Source organism: Zea mays, chromosome 2, assembly GCF_902167145.1.
Source record: "Zea mays cultivar B73 chromosome 2, Zm-B73-REFERENCE-NAM-5.0, whole genome shotgun sequence".
NCBI lineage: Eukaryota > Viridiplantae > Streptophyta > Magnoliopsida > Poales > Poaceae > Zea > Zea mays.
The window spans coordinates 97,244,524-97,264,292 of NC_050097.1; positions in this window are offsets into that span (position 1 = coordinate 97,244,524).

Sequence of the window (19,769 nt, forward strand, 5' to 3'; positions counted from 1 at the left end):
AGGCAGCAGCCTCAACATCATCTACGCCGAGACCCTAGGGCTCTTGGGGATAGATATGTCCACGATCCAGGCTGGTGCAGCACCTTTTCACGGGATCGTCCCCAGTAAGCGTGTCCTGCCCCTTAGGCAACTTGATTTGCCCGTCTGCTTTGGAACTCCCTCCAACTTCCAAAAGGAAACCCACACCTTCGAGGTGGTTGGGTTCTGAGGGACCTACCACGCGGTGCTGGGAAGACCGTGCTACGCCAAGTTCATGGCCGTCCCCAACTACACGTACCTCAAGCTCAAGATGCCAGGCCCCAACAGAATCATCACCGTCGGATCCACGTACCGCCACACTTACGAGTGCGACGTGGAATGCGTGGAGTACGCTGAGGTCATCGTCGAGTCCGAGGCCCTCATCGCCGACCTAGATTGCCTCTCCAAGGAGGCGCCTGATGCGAAGCGCCACGCCAGCAACTTTGAACCGGTCGAGGTGGTTAAGTCCGTCGCCCTCGACCCCAGCAACGACGTCGGCAAGAAAGTCAGGATCGGCTCTGAGCTCGACCCCAAATAGGATGCAGTGCTCGTCGACTTTCTCCGCGCAAACGCCGAAATTTTCGTGTGGAGTCCCTCGGACATGCCCGGCATACCAAGGGATGTCGTCGAGCACTCGCTGGTCATCCGAGCCGGTGCCCGACCCGTCAAGCAGCCCCTGCACCGCTTTGATGAAGAAAAGCGCAGGGCCATAGGCGAGGATGTCCACAAGCTAATGGCTGCAGGGTTCATCAAAGAGGTATTCCATCCAGAATGGTTAGCTAATCCTGTGCTTGTAAAGAAAAAAGGTGGGAAATGGAGGATGTACGTAGACTACACTGGTTTAAACAAAGCATGTCCAAAGGTTCCCTACCCTCTGCCTCGCATCGATCAAATTGTGGTCTCCACTGCTGGGTGCGAAACCTTGTCTTTCCTCGATGCCTATTCAGGTTATCACCAAATCAAGATGAAAGAATCCAACCAGCTCGTGACTTCTTTCATCACACCCTTTGGCATGTATTGTTACACTACTATGCCATTTGGCTTGAGGAATGCAGGTGCAACCTACCAAAGGTGCATGAACCATGTGTTCGGAGAGCACATCGGCAGAACGGTCGAGGCTTACGTCGATGACATCGTTGTCAAGACAAGAAAAGTCTCCGACCTCCTCTCTGACCTTGAGACAACATTCAGGTGTCTAAGAGCGAAGGGAGTAAAACTCAATCCCGAGAAGTGTGTCTTCGGAGTCCCCCGAGGCATGCTCCTAGGGTTCATCGTCTCCGAACGAGGCATCGAGGCCAACCTGGAGAAAATCGCGGCCATCACCAACATGGGACCAATCAAAGATTTGAAATGAGTACAAAGGGTAATGGGATGCCTTGCGGCTCTGAGCCGCTTCATCTCGCGCCTCGGCGAGAAAGGATTGCCCTTGTATCGCCTCTTAAGGAAGGCCGAGCGCTTCACTTGGACCCCCGAGGCCGAAGAAGCCCTCGGAAACCTTAAAGCACTCCTTACTAATGCGCCCATCTTGGTGGCCCTGCTGCGGGAGAAGCCCTCTTGATTTACGTAGCCGCAACCACTCAGGTGGTCAGCGCCGCGGTCGTAGTCAAGAGACAAGAAGAGGGGCATGCACTGCTCATCCAGAGGCTAGTCTACTTCATCAGCGAGGTGCTATCTGAAACCAAGATCCACTACCCACAAATCCAGAAGCTACTATACGCAGTGATTCTGACGCAGCAAAAGTTGCGACACTACTTCGAGTCTCATCCGGTGGCTTTGGTGTCATCCTTCCCCCTGGGAGAGATCATCCAGTGCCGAGAGGCCTCGGGTAGGATAGCAAAATGGGCAGTGGAACTCATGGGCGAAACACTTTCATTCGCCCCTCGGAAGGCCATAAAATCTCAAGTCTTGGCAGACTTCCTGGCTGAATGGGTCGACACCCAATTGCCGACAGCTTCAATCCAGGCCGAACTTTGGACCATGTACTTCGATAGGTCGCTTATGAAATCCAGAGTGGGTGTTGGCTTGCTCTTCATTTCACCCCTCGAGAAACATGTACGCTACGTATTGCGCCTCCATTTTCCGGCGTCAAACAACATGGCCAAGTACGAGGCTCTGGTTAATGAGTTGAGCATCAGCGTCGAGCTAGGGGTTCGGCGCCTCGACGCTCGAGGCGACTCACAACTTGTTATTGACCAGGTCATGAAGAACTCCCACTGCCGCGATCAAAAAATGGAGGCCTATTGCGACGAAGTTCGGCGCTTGGAAGATAAGTTCCATGGGCTGGAACTCAACCATGTTGCTCGACGGTACAACGAGACCGCGGATGAGCTGGCGAAAATAGCCTCGGGACGAACGACGGTTCCCCCGGACGTCTTCTCCAGGGACATATATCAACCATCCATCAAACTCGATGACGCGCCCAAACCCGAGGTAACCTCGGCCCAGCCCAAGGTACCCTCGGCCGCCGAGGGTGAGGCCTTGCGCATCGAGGGAGAGCGGAATGGGGTTGCGCCAAACCGAAACTGGCAGACCCCATACCTGGAATATCTCCTCCGAGGAGAGCTGCCCCTCGATAAGGCCGAAGCTCGGCGACTGGCTCGGCGCGCCAAGTCGTTCATTTTACTAGGTGATGAAAAAGAGTTGTACCATCGTAGCCCCTCAGGCATGTAACACCCCTGGTGTTACTATAACTAAAACTTGAGCATGGCATCATAAGCATTGGCATTGCATATATTCGATACACCTAGAGTGCATTCACTAGGTAAAAATTTCAAACAAGTTGTATTGTTATAGCATTTTGCAAATAGAACCCTGGATAAGGAACTTAACCCTAAATAGGGATTAAAGGGGTAAGACCTAACTCAAATTGAGAAAACCTAAAGGCTTTAGGGAAATAGTTATAAAATGTTCCCAAAAATAAAGTTAAATCATATTTATACCCCTGGGATGCCAAAAACCCTAATTGGAACCCTGGAAAACCCTAAAACCAAACCCTAGGGACCTATGTGCAAAATTAGTCCACTTTTGGGCTAAAGTGCAAAAACCAGGTTAATAGGGTATCCTAAGTTATATGGTTCACAAGAAGGTGGATTTGCAATCCAAAACTTGAGATTTGGACTTAAGTGCAAAAGAGCCATACTTGACCCTTTTTGGTTAAGTCTGCATTTCAGTATGATTGACTCAACTTGAAGCCCTTGCAACTTTCAAATTATGGGGTTTTTGCCCTAGGTCACCACATCAAAATTGTAGCCCAATTATAGGAGAACAACTTTGCTTAAGAGTGTGAGCATTGTTGTTAAGAAAATATTGGAGATAATATAGCCTAAAGTTTGACTGTCAGGCTGGTTTCACTCTGAAGTTCAGGTTTTCAGTGTAGCAGAGCCATCTTTGGGGTTGAATTAAACCTTGATCCAGTGCTCAACTAAGTTAAATCCCTATAGTCGATTTGTAGCTGGTATGTAGCACTACAACTTTGATGCAGAGACTCGGGAATGTTGCCATAGAAATTTGGGAGAAAATGGTGCTCCAAAGTGCTCTGTCAAGTCTACTGAATGAGGAAGTCCCATGGTACAGTGACTATTGTGGATCAGACTGCCAGCGCTGCTCGCTCGTCGCCGGTGACCTCCCTGCGCATAGATTTGTGCTGCCGCCGTTGATCGTTGCTCGCCGCGATTCGTGCACCGTGGACATCAGATAATCACAGCCCAGTTAAAATCCTCGCCGCCGGTGAGCTAGACTCCACCCCGGCCAGCCGCGATACCCCTCCCCTGGCTCACCGCCCGCGGGTAAAGCTGCTCAACGTCGTCGTGCCATCGTCGTTGTCCATCGCGTGTCTCAACCGCGCCACCGCATCGCCATGACTTCCTCTAGCCTCTCCGTTGATCACCGGAATGACCGCCACGGTAGAGGCCACGAATCCCTTGCGCCAATAAAGTTTCCTTTCCTCCAGCCGCCGTGTGTCTCGTCCAAATTCACGACCACCGCTCGCTCCGCCTATAAATTGAAGGCCGGGCCGGCTGCGTTAGGTTATTACCCACCTAGCTACGAAGAATCGTTAGCCATCATCCACCAGTGAGCTAGAATTTAATATTTCCCCCAAACCAGTCGAAGAACACCGTGAAACCGGCTTCACCGCGGCCAGCCCCTTTCCGGTCAGCTCATCCTTCTCTCTCTCTCTCTCGTTTGAGCTTTCTTGTAACTCCACGATGCTTGCCGATCAACGTAATTGCGCTAGAAGCTCTCTGGTCGCCGGGAACACGACGATCTTGCCGCTCTGCTCACGGCCACCGTGGCCAGAGCACACCCCTTGTTTATTAGTGCAATTATGTTGGGGGAAGTACTTCTCTGGGGTAGAATCTGGGGTAGCCCCAATCGGCCGATCCAGGAGTTCACCGGACTTCGCCCGCGCGAGAACGCCGTCATGGACCTTGTTCTGCGAAGGAATAAAAGTTTAAGGGTCTTAGTGCAAACTATCAGTGACTCATAAGCATAGTAACCGAACCCAACTTCCATTAGCCAAAACCCCGGGGACCCCTGTGCAAAGTTGCCAGAGCACGCGGGCGCGGGCGCGTGTTTCCTGTGCTGCTGGGCCGTATGGGCTGCTTCTGGCCCAGCACTATTCAAACCTTTTCATTTTCTTTTTCATAGAAACTTTAGAAATCTGTAGAAAAGTGTAGAAAAATCCTAAAATTGTGAAACTAATTTTCCTAGATTACTTATTTTTCATAGTATTTAATAAAAATAATTTTATGATTTTTAGAGGAAATAAGGAATTTTAAGGCATTTTAAATAGTTTAAAGTCTTAGTTCTGGATTTTTAGAAAACAGATAATAAGTCCAAAAATGCCCAAACTTTTTATATGAACTTAAAACATTATTTAGAAGCCTTGGGTAGAGTTTGAATTGATTTGGACCATGTTTGATAACTAGAACCCAAAACCCCCCTGCCCTTTGAACTCCTTTACTTACTCCGGAAACCCTAAGTTCTCGGAGTTCCGTGAAGGAAAGTTGTATTCAAGACTTAGATAATAAATCTTTATTATCTTCGCACTCTCATGAGCATTACATGGCATTCATTCTTATATATGTATATATATGGTTATGTTAGAACGTGAAGAAGTGGAGGTCACTGAAGAAAAGACACCACCACCCTCGGATTCTCAAGCAGGAAACTGCTTCTACTTTGATATTTGTGGATCCGAGCCAGACTCACCTACGAACGAAGGCAAGCCCCAGTGCATTTGCCACCTTCCTTGATGTTTTTAAAATCTTTCTCACTTGATTGCTGCATTAGGTAATAGGAGTTGAATGCTTAAACAATTCTTGCATTACCTTCCTTGAACTTGATTACCTTCCTTGAAACCCTGTTTTTACAAAATGGTTTTACTATGCTTAGTATTGCTCTAGAAAAACAAAAGGATTTGTTTTACAAAAGATGTTTGGCAAAGTGGGAGGGTTGTTTTCAAAAATAAAACTTGATGGTGAATCCATCACGGCCGTGATGGATTCAACATCGGAAAAGATGTACCTCTGCCAGGTACCAAGTTTTTGGGTTGAAAAGATTAAGCTGAGACCGGGCGGGTGACTTGCACGAGAAAGAGAGTCTCGGTGTAGTGTCTCCGTTTGAGTCGATTAAGGACCTTGTCGATGTAGGCCTGCTGACCGAGGACCCTTTAACTGGTCACATGCCTCGTCATGGGTAAGCTTTGCCTCGGGCGGACTAAGGCCAGAATAAGATAACACGAAATGGGCGTGGAGCGGTGGCGAGAGTAGAGTGTACCCTCCGTGGCAAGAGGCTGGACGGTGGTGTATCTGTGCTCTCGGTTTGCGTGAACCTGATCTGGTCTTAAGAAACCCGGTGGCGGGTTGACATATGCAAGGGTTAAGTGCTACATATGTCGTGTGATTGGAGATCCTCAGCTGAGTATAATCGATTTGGATCGTCGTACCTTCGCGGTTATGAAGACTTGGTCACTGACTTACACGTAGCATTCCACTAAAGATGATGGGTTTTTGTTAAGAAATTGGCTAGTGCAGGACCAGTGATTGAACTAGGGTAGAAAGAACTCTAGTTGCAGGTAATTGTACTTAACTTGACAAATAAAATTGGATTTTTAAGGATCCACTTTAGTAAGCATTTCTGCAAAACAGAGTCTTTGATTATTGAAAAGCCTTACCTTGACTCCCTTAAGCCAGCATACCCTTGAGAGTCTTTCCTTAGTCGGGTAAGACTTGCTGAGTAATTCCATACTCAGGGTTTATCCCTTCGTTGTTTTTAGGTGAGGAAGTAGCAGATTTCTGTTGCTTCTGTACCAAGGTGGTTCCTAAGGAAGAGAAACAAGAGTGAAGATGCGGGAGGACATGGTCCTCCATAAGAAAACTTTTGTGAAAAACTTATCGGGAGGAGTTTTTGCCTCCCTCAGTTATGTAATAATACTACTCTGCACTCGTTTATATTTCTGGTCTGTAATAAACAACCTGATCTTACTTTTTAAATAAATGTAAGTTATGTAATGATAGAGCTGGAGTGCCCGATCTTTCGGTGAGTGGAGATAATTCCGATTTGGTGGAAGTAGACCCTCACGATCCGACTACGACGAGCGAACCCGAAGCGCCAATGCAATCGCTGAACCAACTCCCAATGGTTACCGACCTTGCTGCTGCGAGATCGGCCTGATCACGAAGATCGTTTCCTGTGCGCAATCGAAGAACAAACAAGAAAAAGATGCGAGCAATCTTAATATCACTCGAGGTGGAGTTCTGAATCACAAAGGACAACACGTATTTGTGCGTGTTCTGGGGTAGCTAAAGCTAGATCTAAAACAAAACTCAGAAAATAAAGGAGGCGCAGCTCCTGGATAAATAGAGAGGGGGCGCAGCCCCTAGGGGCGGCCAACCCTAGGTCATCCATTATGGGCCGCAATTAGGCTGGTCGTCTATTCTTCCGGGCCTTCGTTCTTTAACAACATGATGTAGTTCAATTCTCTTGCACGGGCCCGAGTCACTGGCCCAGGTGGAAGGGGTGGCGCCTGGACTGGGGAAGATGGTGCCTGGGCTGGAGAAGGTGCTGCTGGTGTAGATGTGCTCGTGTTGGTGTTGATGTCCTCATCATCCTCCCCTTCTTGAACTGAAGTCGTCCTCGATGGCAACTCCTCATCTTCTCCCGCATACGGTTTCAAATCTGCAACATTAAAACTAGTGGAAACACCAAACTCCGCAGGAAGGTCAAGGATATAAGCATTATCATTAATCTTGGTTAGTACCTTAAAAGGACCAGCAGCACGAGGCATCAATTTAGAACGGCGCAAAGTAGGAAAACGATCCTTTCTCAAATGCAACCAAACCATATCACCAGGTTCAAAAGTAACTAGTTTCCGGCCTTTACTACCAGTAATCTGATATTTAGCATTAGCAGCAACAATGTTTTGTTGAGTTTGTTCATGGAGATTAATCATTTGTTCAACATGTGCAAGAGCATCTATGTGTGGGGCGTTCGCAGCATCAAGCGAAAACAAAGCAATAGGCGCCCTAGGAATGTAACCATAAACAATTTGAAAAGGGCACATCTTTGTAGAAGAATGTGTTGCATGATTATAAGCAAACTCAACATGAGGTAAGCAATCCTCCCAACGTTTCAAATTTTTGTCTAAAACAACCCTAAGCATGGTAGACAAAGTTCGATTAACTACCTCAGTTTGACCATCAGTCTGAGGGTGACAATTGGTGCTAAACAGCAATTTAGTTCCCAATTTATTCCACAGAGATCTCCAAAAATGACTCAGAAACTTAGCATCACGATCCGAGACTATTGTATTGGGAATACCGTGCAAATGAATAATCTCTCTAAAAAACAATTCAGCAACATTGCTAGCATCATCAATCTTATGACAAGGTATGAAATGAGCCATTTTGGAGAATCGATCAACAACCACAAAAATGCTATCCCTCCCCTTCTTAGTTCTAGGCAATCCCAAAACAAAATCCATCGAAATATCAATCCAAGGGGAAGTAGGAACAAGCAAAGGCATATACAAACCCTGGTTGTTCAACCGTGACTTAGCTTTCTGACAAGTAGTGCAGCGTGCAACAAGGCGCTCAACATCAGCGCGCATCTGAGGCCAAAAGAAGTGGGCAGCCAACACCTCATGTGTCTTGTAGACGCCAAAGTGCCCCATGAGACCGCCTCCATGTGCTTCCTGTAACAACAAAAGACGAACCGAGCTAGCTGGAACACACAGCTTGTTAGCGCGAAACAGGAACCCATCCTGTATGTGAAATTTGCCCCATGGTTTCCCATTAATACAATGGCCGAAAGCATCTTTAAAATCAGCATCGTCAACATATTGATCTTTCACAGTGTGCAAACCAAAGATTTTAAAATCTAACTGTGACAGCATGGTATAGCGATGAGACAAAGCATCAGCAATAACATTGTCCTTCCCGTTCTTGTGTTTAATAATGTAAGGAAAAGACTCAATGAATTCTACCCATTTAGCATGACGACGGTTCAGATTTGTTTGGGTACGAATATGTTTTAAAGCCTCATGATCAGAATGAATTATGAACTCACGATGCCAAAGATAGTGCTGCCATGTATGCAAAGTGCGCACTAACGCGTAAAGCTCCTTATCATAAGTAGAATATTTCAGACTAGCACCGCTTAATTTTTCACTAAAATAAGCAACTGGTTTTCCTTCTTGTAACAAAACAGCACCTAGCCCAATACCGCTAGCATCGCATTGAAGCTCAAACACTTTATTAAAATCAGGCAATTGCAATAGGGGAGCTTGGGTTAACTTATCTTTCAAAGTGCTGAACGCTTCCTCCTGCGAATCACTCCAAGCAAACGACACATCTTTCTTTGTAAGCTCATGTAGAGGCGCTGCAATGGAGCTAAAATCACGAACAAATCTGCGGTAGAAACCGGCAAGTCCAAGAAAGCTCCGAATTTGTGTGACCGTCGTCGGTGTAGGCCACTCCCGAATGGCAGCAATCTTGCTGCTATCCACCTCAATGCCCTGTGGAGTAACATCATAACCAAGAAACGAGACACGTCGTGTGCAAAAGATGCATTTTTCCATGTTAGCAAATAACTGGGCAGCACGCAATGCATCAAAAACAACACTTAAATGTTCCAAATGCTCTTTCTTAGATTTGCTGTAAATAAGGATATCATCGAAATAAACAACCACAAACAATCCTATGAAGGGCCTTAGAACTTCATTCATCACTCGCATAAAAGTGCTGGGAGCATTAGTCAATCCAAACGGCATAACCAACCATTCATATAAACCAAATTTCGTTTTAAAAGCCGTTTTTCATTCATCACCCAGTTTCATTCTAATCTGGTAGTAACCACTACGCAAATCAATCTTAGTGAAAATAATGGCACCACTAAGCTCATCTATGATGAAGACATCCACACTACTGATGCATCTATACCAATACAAGTACCAATTTCTGGTCCCATTACTCGCGCTCGTGCTCGTCAACTCAACCATCAGGTGATTACACTCTTGAGTTCATGTCCATCATATTTAGACCATGGAGACCCGTGCACTCTTGTTTTGCTTAGGAATCAGGGAGAAGACCGAAAGGGAAAAGGATTTGAACATGCTGGATTCGGACTGCAGAAGAACACCAACTTGTGACGGTCACCACGGTCAGATGCGGGCTCGGATTGGAATGTTCAAGCACAACATGGAAAGCTTATCAAGTCTACTTTCATATGGATCCGGAATTATAGTCATATCTGTTCTGAGGCCGCCGTAATCATTGTTTTATTACCGAGACATTTCCTGCCTTTTCTGCCCATGGTGCTGCGTCACCCTATTTTGGCCCAATGGGTCGTGTATCAAGTTAGGTCCATTAGGGACGCATCCTAGGGTTGCAGCACGACCCCAATACCCTTGTGGTCGTCCTCCCATGTTTATAAACCCCCTAGCCGCCACCAAGAACAGCGGGTTTTGTTTAGATCAAGTTTAGCTCTCGCTACTTGCTTGCAAGCGCGCGTGCTAGTTCAGCCGCCCGTCTTCTTGTCTTTGGAACCCCACCATATTGTAGTTTGATCTTTAAACCTACATTTAGATCTGGTAATTCAGTACTTGTTCTACTTGTTCTTGCTAGTTCTTCGATTGCTTGCAGGACGAGTGCCCTAGTGGCCAGGGTGTCACGCTCCACAAGATCGTGACAGCCATAGGAGGTGGTGTATCGGTTGCTAAGGCGCAGCGTCTTTGGAAGGCTGTAGTCGGGCCGTGAACGTCGTCTCCTCCCCCAATCGAGTTATTCCACACCCTCTCATCGAAAGATCGGGCAATCACCCAACGGGTGCACATCAGTTGGTAATCAGAGCAAGGTTTATCGGTGAGAGATTTACTTTTCTTCGCTGTTTTCTTATCTCCTATAGTCCAGAAAAAGCCAAAAAATAGTAGATTAGTTTTACCGCAATCCTATAAACCATTGAGCATTTACTAGTACTACTTAGTTAGGGCTTGTTGAGTTTTTGGTTGCATCGGTTGTGTCGAGTTGCTGGTCTTAGTTTATTCCTTTAGAGTTTTGAGTTCTACCACGTTTTGGTCACCACGAGATCCACCATCACCAAAAACATCTCTGGTTCGTTTTTGCCACCACGGATACATATCATATCCGATTTGGAAGTTTAAATACAATCTGGAAAGCTTATCTTATCTTCTTTCCAACGGATCTGACCTTATCTCAAAATTCGTTCTGAGCGCTCCGCAATCATCGTAGAGATTTCTGGACTTTCTATATTAACAAGATTTGTTAAATCTGATTTAAAGGGGCTGTTAGCAATATCTTTATTGTTTGGGTTGTCATAGTGAAAAAAGGGTTTAAGCCCCTGCAAAAAAAACAGAAGAAGAAGAAGAAAAAAAAAGAATAGAAAAAAAAGGAAAAGAAGAAGAAGGGGGCTGAATCTCTAAATCTGTTGTTTCTCTTTGTGCTGTGCTAGTTGTTCTTTTTCAGTGACTACCTTTGTGCCTAGGCTCACGTCTCTAACCTGGTTTAGCCTAGGACCAGCACAGTACCACCGTTGAACGATTATTCAGCTTGCTTTTGTAACTAACGTGGTACTAGTGTATTCCTTGCTTCAGCCCACCTACAACTCTACATATTTCGACTACAGTTTGACAGGTCGTGTTGCTGCGGCACCGATACACTTATTCCACGGTTGCAGACTTGTTGGTTGCTGACCCCTCCTGTTGTGCAAGGTAAGAATTGGTAAGAGCTTGTGTGGCAGGTTGAGAGTGAGCGCCTTGCAGTAGCTACATCCTAATAGTTGTAGAGTTTTTATTCCTTCACGTTTTTTTTTCTTGTTGCCTCTGTTCGTCTAACCATGGCAGGATTGGAGGTTGATGATGCTTCTCGTAATATGCCACACTCTCCTCGCACCAAGGGTATCATACAACACTTTGTAAGGCTGGTGAAGACGCACACGGAAGGTCTTGATAATGACATGCAGGTGACGAATGAAAAGATGGGGCAATTGGAGGCCACACAGATCGACACAAACACCAAACTTGCAAATGTGGAAATGGCAGTTGCTCATATTGACAAGAGCCTTGTCGCACTCTTGAGGCGGTTTGATGAGATGCATGCTAATATCAATGGTGGGCGTGATGAGGGCGCCGAAGGTAACTGGGATGACTATGTTGCTGATACTGAACAAGATGACCAAGAAGCACCTAATCGTCGGCGACTACGTACTAACCGTAGAGGTATGGGTGGTTTTCGCCGACGTGAGGTACATGGTAATGATGATGCTTTTAGTAAGGTTAAATTTAAAATACCTCCTTTTGATGGTAAATATGACCCTGATGCTTACATTACTTGGGAGATTGCGGTTGATCAAAAGTTTGCATGCCATGAATTTCCTGAGAATGCGCGGGTTAGAGCTGCTACTAGTGAGTTTACTGATTTTGCTTCTGTTTGGTGGATAGAACATGGTAAGAAGAATCCTAATAACATGCCACAAACTTGGGATGCGTTGAAACGGGTCATGCGGGCTAGATTTGTTCCTTCTTATTATGCACGTGATATGTTAAACAAGTTGCAACAATTGAGACAGGGTACTAAAAGTGTAGAAGAATATTATCAGGAATTACAAATGGGTATGCTGCGTTGTAACATAGAGGAGGGTGAGGAATCTGCTATGGCTAGATTTTTGGGCGGGTTAAATAGGGAAATTCAGGACATCCTTGCTTATAAAGATTATGCTAATGTAACCCGATTGTTTCATCTTGCTTGCAAAGCTGAAAGGGAAGTGCAGGGACGACGTGCTAGTGCAAGGTCTATTGTTTCTGCAGGAAAATCTACACCATGGCACCAGCGCACGACTACGTCCATGACCGGCCGTACACCAGCACCAACTCCTTCGCCAAGTCGACCAGCACCCCCGCCTTCCTCCAGCGACAAACCACGTGCATCTTCCACAAATTCAGCAACCAAATCTGCCCAGAAACCCGCAGGTAGTGCCTCTTCAGTAGCTTCCACAGGTAGAACAAGAGATGTTCTGTGTTATCGATGCAAGGGCTATGGACACGTGCAGCGTGATTGTCCTAATCAGCGTGTTTTGGTGGTAAAAGACGATGGTGGGTATTCCTCTGCTAGTGATTTGGATGAAGCTACACTTGCTTTGCTTGCGGCTGATGATGCAGGCACTAAGGAACCACCCGAAGAACAGATTGGTGCAGATGATGCAGAGCATTATGAGAGCCTCATTGTACAGCGTGTGCTTAGTGCACAAATGGAGAAGGCAGAGCAGAATCAGCGACATACGTTGTTTCAAACAAAGTGTGTCATTAAGGAGCGTTCATGTCGTTTGATCATTGATGGAGGTAGCTGCAACAACTTGGCTAGCAGCGACATGGTGGAGAAGCTTGCACTTACGACCAAACCGCACCCGCATCCATATCACATTCAATGGCTCAACAATAGTGGTAAGGTCAAGGTAACCAAGCTGGTACGAATTAATTTTGCTATTGGTTCATATCGTGATGTTGTTGACTGTGATGTTGTGCCTATGGATGCTTGTAATATTCTGCTAGGTAGACCATGGCAATTTGATTCAGATTGTATGCATCATGGTAGATCAAATCAATATTCTCTCATACACCATGATAAGAAAATTATTTTGCTTCCCATGTCCCCTGAGGCTATTGTGCGTGATGATGTTGCTAAAGCTACCAAAGCTAAAACTGAGAACAACAAGAATATTAAAGCTGTTGGTAATAACAAAGATGGGATAAAATTGAAAGGACATTGCTTGCTTGCAACAAAAACTGATGTTAATGAATTATTTGCTTCCACTACTGTTGCCTACGCCTTGGTATGCAAGGATGCTTTGATTTCAATTCAAGATATGCAGCATTCTTTGCCTCCTGTTATTACTAACATTTTGCAGGAGTATTCTGATGTATTTCCAAGTGAGATACCAGAGGGGCTGCCACCTATACGAGGGATTGAGCACCAAATTGATCTTATTCCTAGTGCATCTTTGCCGAATCGTGCGCCATATAGGACAAATCCAGAGGAAACAAAAGAAATTCAGCGACAAGTGCAAGAACTACTCGACAAAGGTTACGTGCGTGAGTCTCTTAGTCCGTGTGCTGTTCCGGTTATTTTAGTGCCTAAAAAAGATGGAACATGGCGTATGTGTGTTGATTGTAGGGCTATTAATAATATCACGATACGTTATCGACACCCTATTCCACGTTTAGATGATATGCTTGATGAATTGAGTGGTGCCATTGTCTTTTCTAAAGTTGATTTGCGTAGTGGGTACCACCAGATTCGTATGAAATTGGGAGATGAATGGAAAACTGCTTTCAAAACTAAGTTCGGATTGTATGAGTGGTTAGTCATGCCTTTTGGGTTAACTAATGCACCTAGCACTTTCATGAGATTAATGAACGAGGTTTTGCGTGCCTTCATTGGAAAATTTGTGGTAGTATACTTTGATGATATATTGATCTACAGCAAATCTATGGATGAACATGTTGATCACATGCGTGCTGTTTTTAATGCTTTACGAGATGCACGTTTATTTGGTAACCTTGAGAAGTGCACATTTTGCACCGATCGAGTTTCGTTTCTTGGTTATGTTGTGACTCCACAGGGAATTGAGGTTGATCAAGCCAAGGTAGAAGCGATACATGGATGGCCTATGCCAAAGACTATCACACAGGTGCGGAGTTTCCTAGGACTTGCTGGCTTCTATCGCCGTTTTGTGAAGGACTTTAGCACCATTGCTGCACCTTTGAATGAGCTTACGAAGAAGGGAGTGCATTTTAGTTGGGGCAAAGTACAAGAGCACGCTTTCAACGTGCTGAAAGATAAGTTGACACATGCACCTCTCCTCCAACTTCCTGATTTTAATAAGACTTTTGAGCTTGAATGTGATGCTAGTGGAATTGGATTGGGTGGTGTTTTGTTACAAGAAGGCAAAGCTGTTGCATATTTTAGTGAAAAATTGAGTGGGTCTGTTCTAAATTATTCTACTTATGATAAGGAATTATATGCTCTTATGCGAACATTAGAAACATGGCAGCATTATTTGTGGCCCAAAGAGTTTGTTATTCATTCTGATCATGAATCTTTGAAACATATTCGTAGTCAAGGAAAACTGAACCGTAGACATGCTAAGTGGGTTGAATTTATCGAATCGTTTCCTTATGTTATTAAGCACAAGAAAGGAAAAGAGAATATCATTGCTGACGCTTTGTCTAGGAGATATACTTTGCTGAATCAACTTGACTACAAAATCTTTGGATTAGAGACGATTTAAGACCAATATGTTCATGATGCTGATTTTAAGGATGTGTTGCTGCATTGTAAAGATGGGAAAGGATGGAACAAATATATCGTTAGTGATGGGTTTGTGTTTAGAGCTAACAAGCTATGCATTCCAGCTAGCTCCGTTCGTTTGTTGTTGTTACAGGAAGCACATGGAGGTGGCTTAATGGGACATTTTGGAGCAAAGAAAACGGAGGACATACTGGCTGGTCATTTCTTTTGGCCCAAGATGAGAAGAGATGTGGTGAGATTGGTTGCTCGTTGCACGACATGTCAAAAGGCGAAGTCACGGTTAAATCCACACGGTTTGTATTTGCCTCTACCCGTTCCTAGTGCTCCTTGGGAAGATATTTCTATGGATTTTGTGCTGGGATTGCCTAGGACTAGGAAGGGACGTGATAGTGTGTTTGTGGTTGTTGATAGATTTTCTAAGATGGCACATTTCATACCATGTCATAAAACTGACGATGCTACTCATATTGCTGATTTGTTCTTTCGTGAAATTGTTCGCTTGCATGGTGTGCCCAACACAATCGTTTCTGATCGTGATGCTAAATTTCTTAGTCATTTTTGGAGGACTTTGTGGGCAAAATTGGGGACTAAGCTTTTATTTTCTACTACATGTCATCCTCAAACTGATGGTCAAACTGAAGTTGTGAATAGAACTTTGTCTACTATGTTAAGGGCAGTTCTAAAGAAGAATATTAAGATGTGGGAGGACTGTTTGCCTCATGTTGAATTTGCTTATAATCGATCATTGCATTCTACTACAAAGATGTGCCCATTTCAGATTGTATATGGTTTGTTGCCTCGTGCTCCTATTGATTTAATGCCTTTGCCATCTTCTGAAAAACTAAATTTTGATGCTACTAGGCGTGCTGAATTGATGTTAAAACTGCATGAAACTACTAAAGAAAACATAGAGCGTATGAATGCTAGATATAAGTTTGCTAGTGATAAAGGTAGAAAGGAAATAAATTTTGAACCTGGAGATTTAGTTTGGTTGCATTTGAGAAAGGAAAGGTTTCCTGAATTGCGAAAATCTAAGTTGTTGCCTCGAGCCGATGGACCGTTTAAAGTGCTAGAGAAAATTAACGACAATGCATATAGGCTAGATCTGCCTGCAGACTTTGGGGTTAGCCCCACATTTAACATTGCAGATTTAAAGCCCTACTTGGGAGAGGAAGTTAAGCTTGAGTCGAGGACGACTCAAATGCAAGAAGGGGAGAATGATGAAGACATCCACACTACTGATGCATCTATACCAATACAAGTACCAATTTCTGGTCCCATTACTCGCGCTCGTGCTCGTCAACTCAACCATCAGGTGATTACACTCTTGAGTTCATGTCCATCATATTTAGACCATGGAGACCCGTGCACTCTTGTTTTGCTTAGGAATCAGGGAGAAGACCGAAAGTGATGTGCACCCGTTGGGTGATTGCCCGATCTTTCGATGAGAGGGTGTGGAATAACTCGATTGGGGGAGGAGACGACGTTCACGGCCCGACTACAGCCTTCCAAAGACGCTGCGCCTTAGCAACCGATACACCACCTCCTATGGCTGTCACGATCTTGTGGAGCGTGACACCCTGGCCACTAGGGCACTCGTCCTGCAAGCAATCGAAGAACTAGCAAGAACAAGTAGAACAAGTACTGAATTACCAGATCTAAATGTAGGTTTAAAAATCAAACTCCAATATGGTGGGGTTCCGAAGACAAGAAGACGGGCGGCTGAACTAGCACGCGCGCTTGCAAGCAAGTAGCGAGAGCTAAACTTGATCTAAACAAAACCCGCTGTTCTTGGTGGCGGCTAGGGGGTTTATAAACATGGGAGGACGACCACAAGGGTATTGGGGTCGTGCTGCAACCCTAGGATGCGTCCCTAATGGACCTAACTTGATACACGACCCATTGGGCCAAAATAGGGTGACACAGCACCATGGGCAGAAAAGGCAGGAAATGTCTCGGTAAGAAAACAATGATTACGGCGGCCTCAGAACAGATATGACTATAATTCCGGATCCATATGAAAGTAGACTTGATAAGCTTTCCATGTTGTGCTTGAACATTCCAATCCGAGCCCGCATCTGACCGTGGTGACCGTCACAAGTTGGTGTTCTTCTGCAGTCCGAATCCAGCATGTTCAAATCCTTTTCCCTTTCGGTCTTCTCCCTGATTCCTAAGCAAAACAAGAGTGCACGGGTCTCCATGGTCTAAATATGATGGACATGAACTCAAGAGTGTAATCACCTGATGGTTGAGTTGACGAGCACGAGCGCGAGTAATGGGACCAGAAATTGGTACTTGTATTGGTATAGATGCATCAGTAGTGTGGATGTCTTCATCATTCTCCCCTTCTTGCATTTGAGTCGTCCTCGACTCAAGCTCAACTTCCTCTCCCAAGTAGGGCTTTAAATCTGCAATGTTAAATGTGGGGCTAACCCCAAAGTCTACAGGCAGATCTAGCCTATATGCATTGTCGTTAATTTTCTCTAGCACTTTAAACGGTCCATCGGCTCGAGGCAACAATTTAGATTTTCGTAATTCAGGAAACCTTTCCTTTCTCAAATGCAGCCAAACTAAATCTCCAGGTTCAAAATTTATTTCCTTTCTACCTTTATCACTAGCAAACTTATATCTAGCATTCGTACGCTCTATGTTTTCTTTAGTAGTTTCATGCAGTTTTAACATCAATTCAGCACGCCTAGTAGCATCAAAATTTAGTTTTTCAGAAGATGGCAAAGGCATTAAATCAATAGGAGCACGAGGCAACAAACCATATACAATCTGAAATGGGCACATCTTTGTAGTAGAATGCAATGATCGATTATAAGCAAATTCAACATGAGGCAAACAGTCCTCCCACATCTTAATATTCTTCTTTAGAACTGCCCTTAACATAGTAGACAAAGTTCTATTCACAACTTCAGTTTGACCATCAGTTTGAGGATGACATGTAGTAGAAAATAAAAGCTTAGTCCCCAATTTTGCCCACAAAGTCCTCCAAAAATGACTAAGAAATTTAGCATCACGATCAGAAACGATTGTGTTGGGTACACCATGCAAGCGAACAATTTCACGAAAGAACAAATCAGCAATATGAGTAGCATCGTCAGTTTTATGACATGGTATGAAATGTGCCATCTTAGAAAATCTATCAACAACCACAAACACACTATCATGTCCCTTCCTAGTCCTAGGCAATCCCAGCACAAAATCCATAGAAATATCTTCCCAAGGAGCACTAGGAACGGGTAGAGGCAAATACAAACCGTGTGGATTTAACCGTGACTTCGCCTTTTGACATGTCGTGCAACGAGCAACAAATCTCACCACATCTCTTCTCATCTTGGGCCAAAAGAAATGACCAGCAAGTATGTCCTCCGTTTTCTTTGCTCCAAAATGTCCCATTAAGCCACCTCCATGTGCTTCCTGTAACAACAACAAACGAACGGAGCTAGCTGGAATGCATAGCTTGTTAGCTCTAAACACAAACCCATCACTAACGATATATTTGTTCCATCCTTTCCCATCTTTACAATGCAGCAACACATCTTTAAAATCAGCATCATGAACATATTGGTCTTTAATCGTCTCTAATCCAAAGATTTTGTAGTCAAGTTGATTCAGCAAAGTATATCTCCTAGACAAAGCGTCAGCAATGATATTCTCTTTTCCTTTCTTGTGCTTAATAACATAAGGAAACGATTCGATAAATTCAACCCACTTAGCATGTCTACGGTTCAGTTTTCCTTGACTACGAATATGTTTCAAAGATTCATGATCAGAATGAATAACAAACTCTTTGGGCCACAAATAATGCTGCCATGTTTCTAATGTTCGCACAAGAGCATATAATTCCTTATCATAAGTAGAATAATTTAGAACAGACCCACTCAATTTTTCACTAAAATATGCAACAGGTTTGCCTTCTTGTAACAAAACACCACCCAATCCAATTCCACTAGCATCACATTCAAGCTCAAAAGTCTTATTAAAATCAGGAAGTTGGAGGAGAGGTGCATGTGTCAACTTATCTTTCAGCACGTTGAAAGCGTGCTCTTGTACTTTGCCCCAACTAAAATGCACTCCTTTCTTCGTAAGCTCATTCAAAGGTGCAGCAATGGTGCTAAAGTCCTTCACAAAACGGCGATAGAAGCCAGCAAGTCCTAGGAAACTCCGCACCTGTGTGATAGTCTTTGGCATAGGCCATCCATGTATCGCTTCTACCTTGGCTTGATCAACCTCAATTCCCTGTGGAGTCACAACATAACCAAGAAACGAAACTCGATCGGTGCAAAATGTGCACTTCTCAAGGTTACCAAATAAACGTGCATCTCGTAAAGCATTAAAAACAGCACGCATGTGATCAACATGTTCATCCATAGATTTGCTGTAGATCAATATGTCATCAAAGTATACTACCACAAATTTTCCAATGAAGGCACGCAAAACCTCGTTCATTAATCTCATGAAAGTGCTAGGTGCATTAGTTAACCCAAAAGGCATGACTAACCACTCATACAATCCGAACTTAGTTTTGAAAGCAGTTTTCCATTCATCTCCCAATTTCATACGAATCTGGTGGTACCCACTACGCAAATCAACTTTAGAAAAGACAATGGCACCACTCAATTCATCAAGCATATCATCTAAACGTGGAATAGGGTGTCGATAACGTATCGTGATATTATTAATAGCCCTACAATCAACACACATACGCCATGTTCCATCTTTTTTAGGCACTAAAATAACCGAAACAGCACACGGACTAAGAGACTCACGCACGTAACCTTTGTCGAGTAGTTCTTGCACTTGTCGCTGAATTTCTTTTGTTTCCTCTGGATTTGTCCTATATGGCGCACGATTCGGCAAAGATGCACCAGGAATAAGATCAATTTGGTGCTCAATCCCTCGTATAGGTGGCAGCCCCTCTGG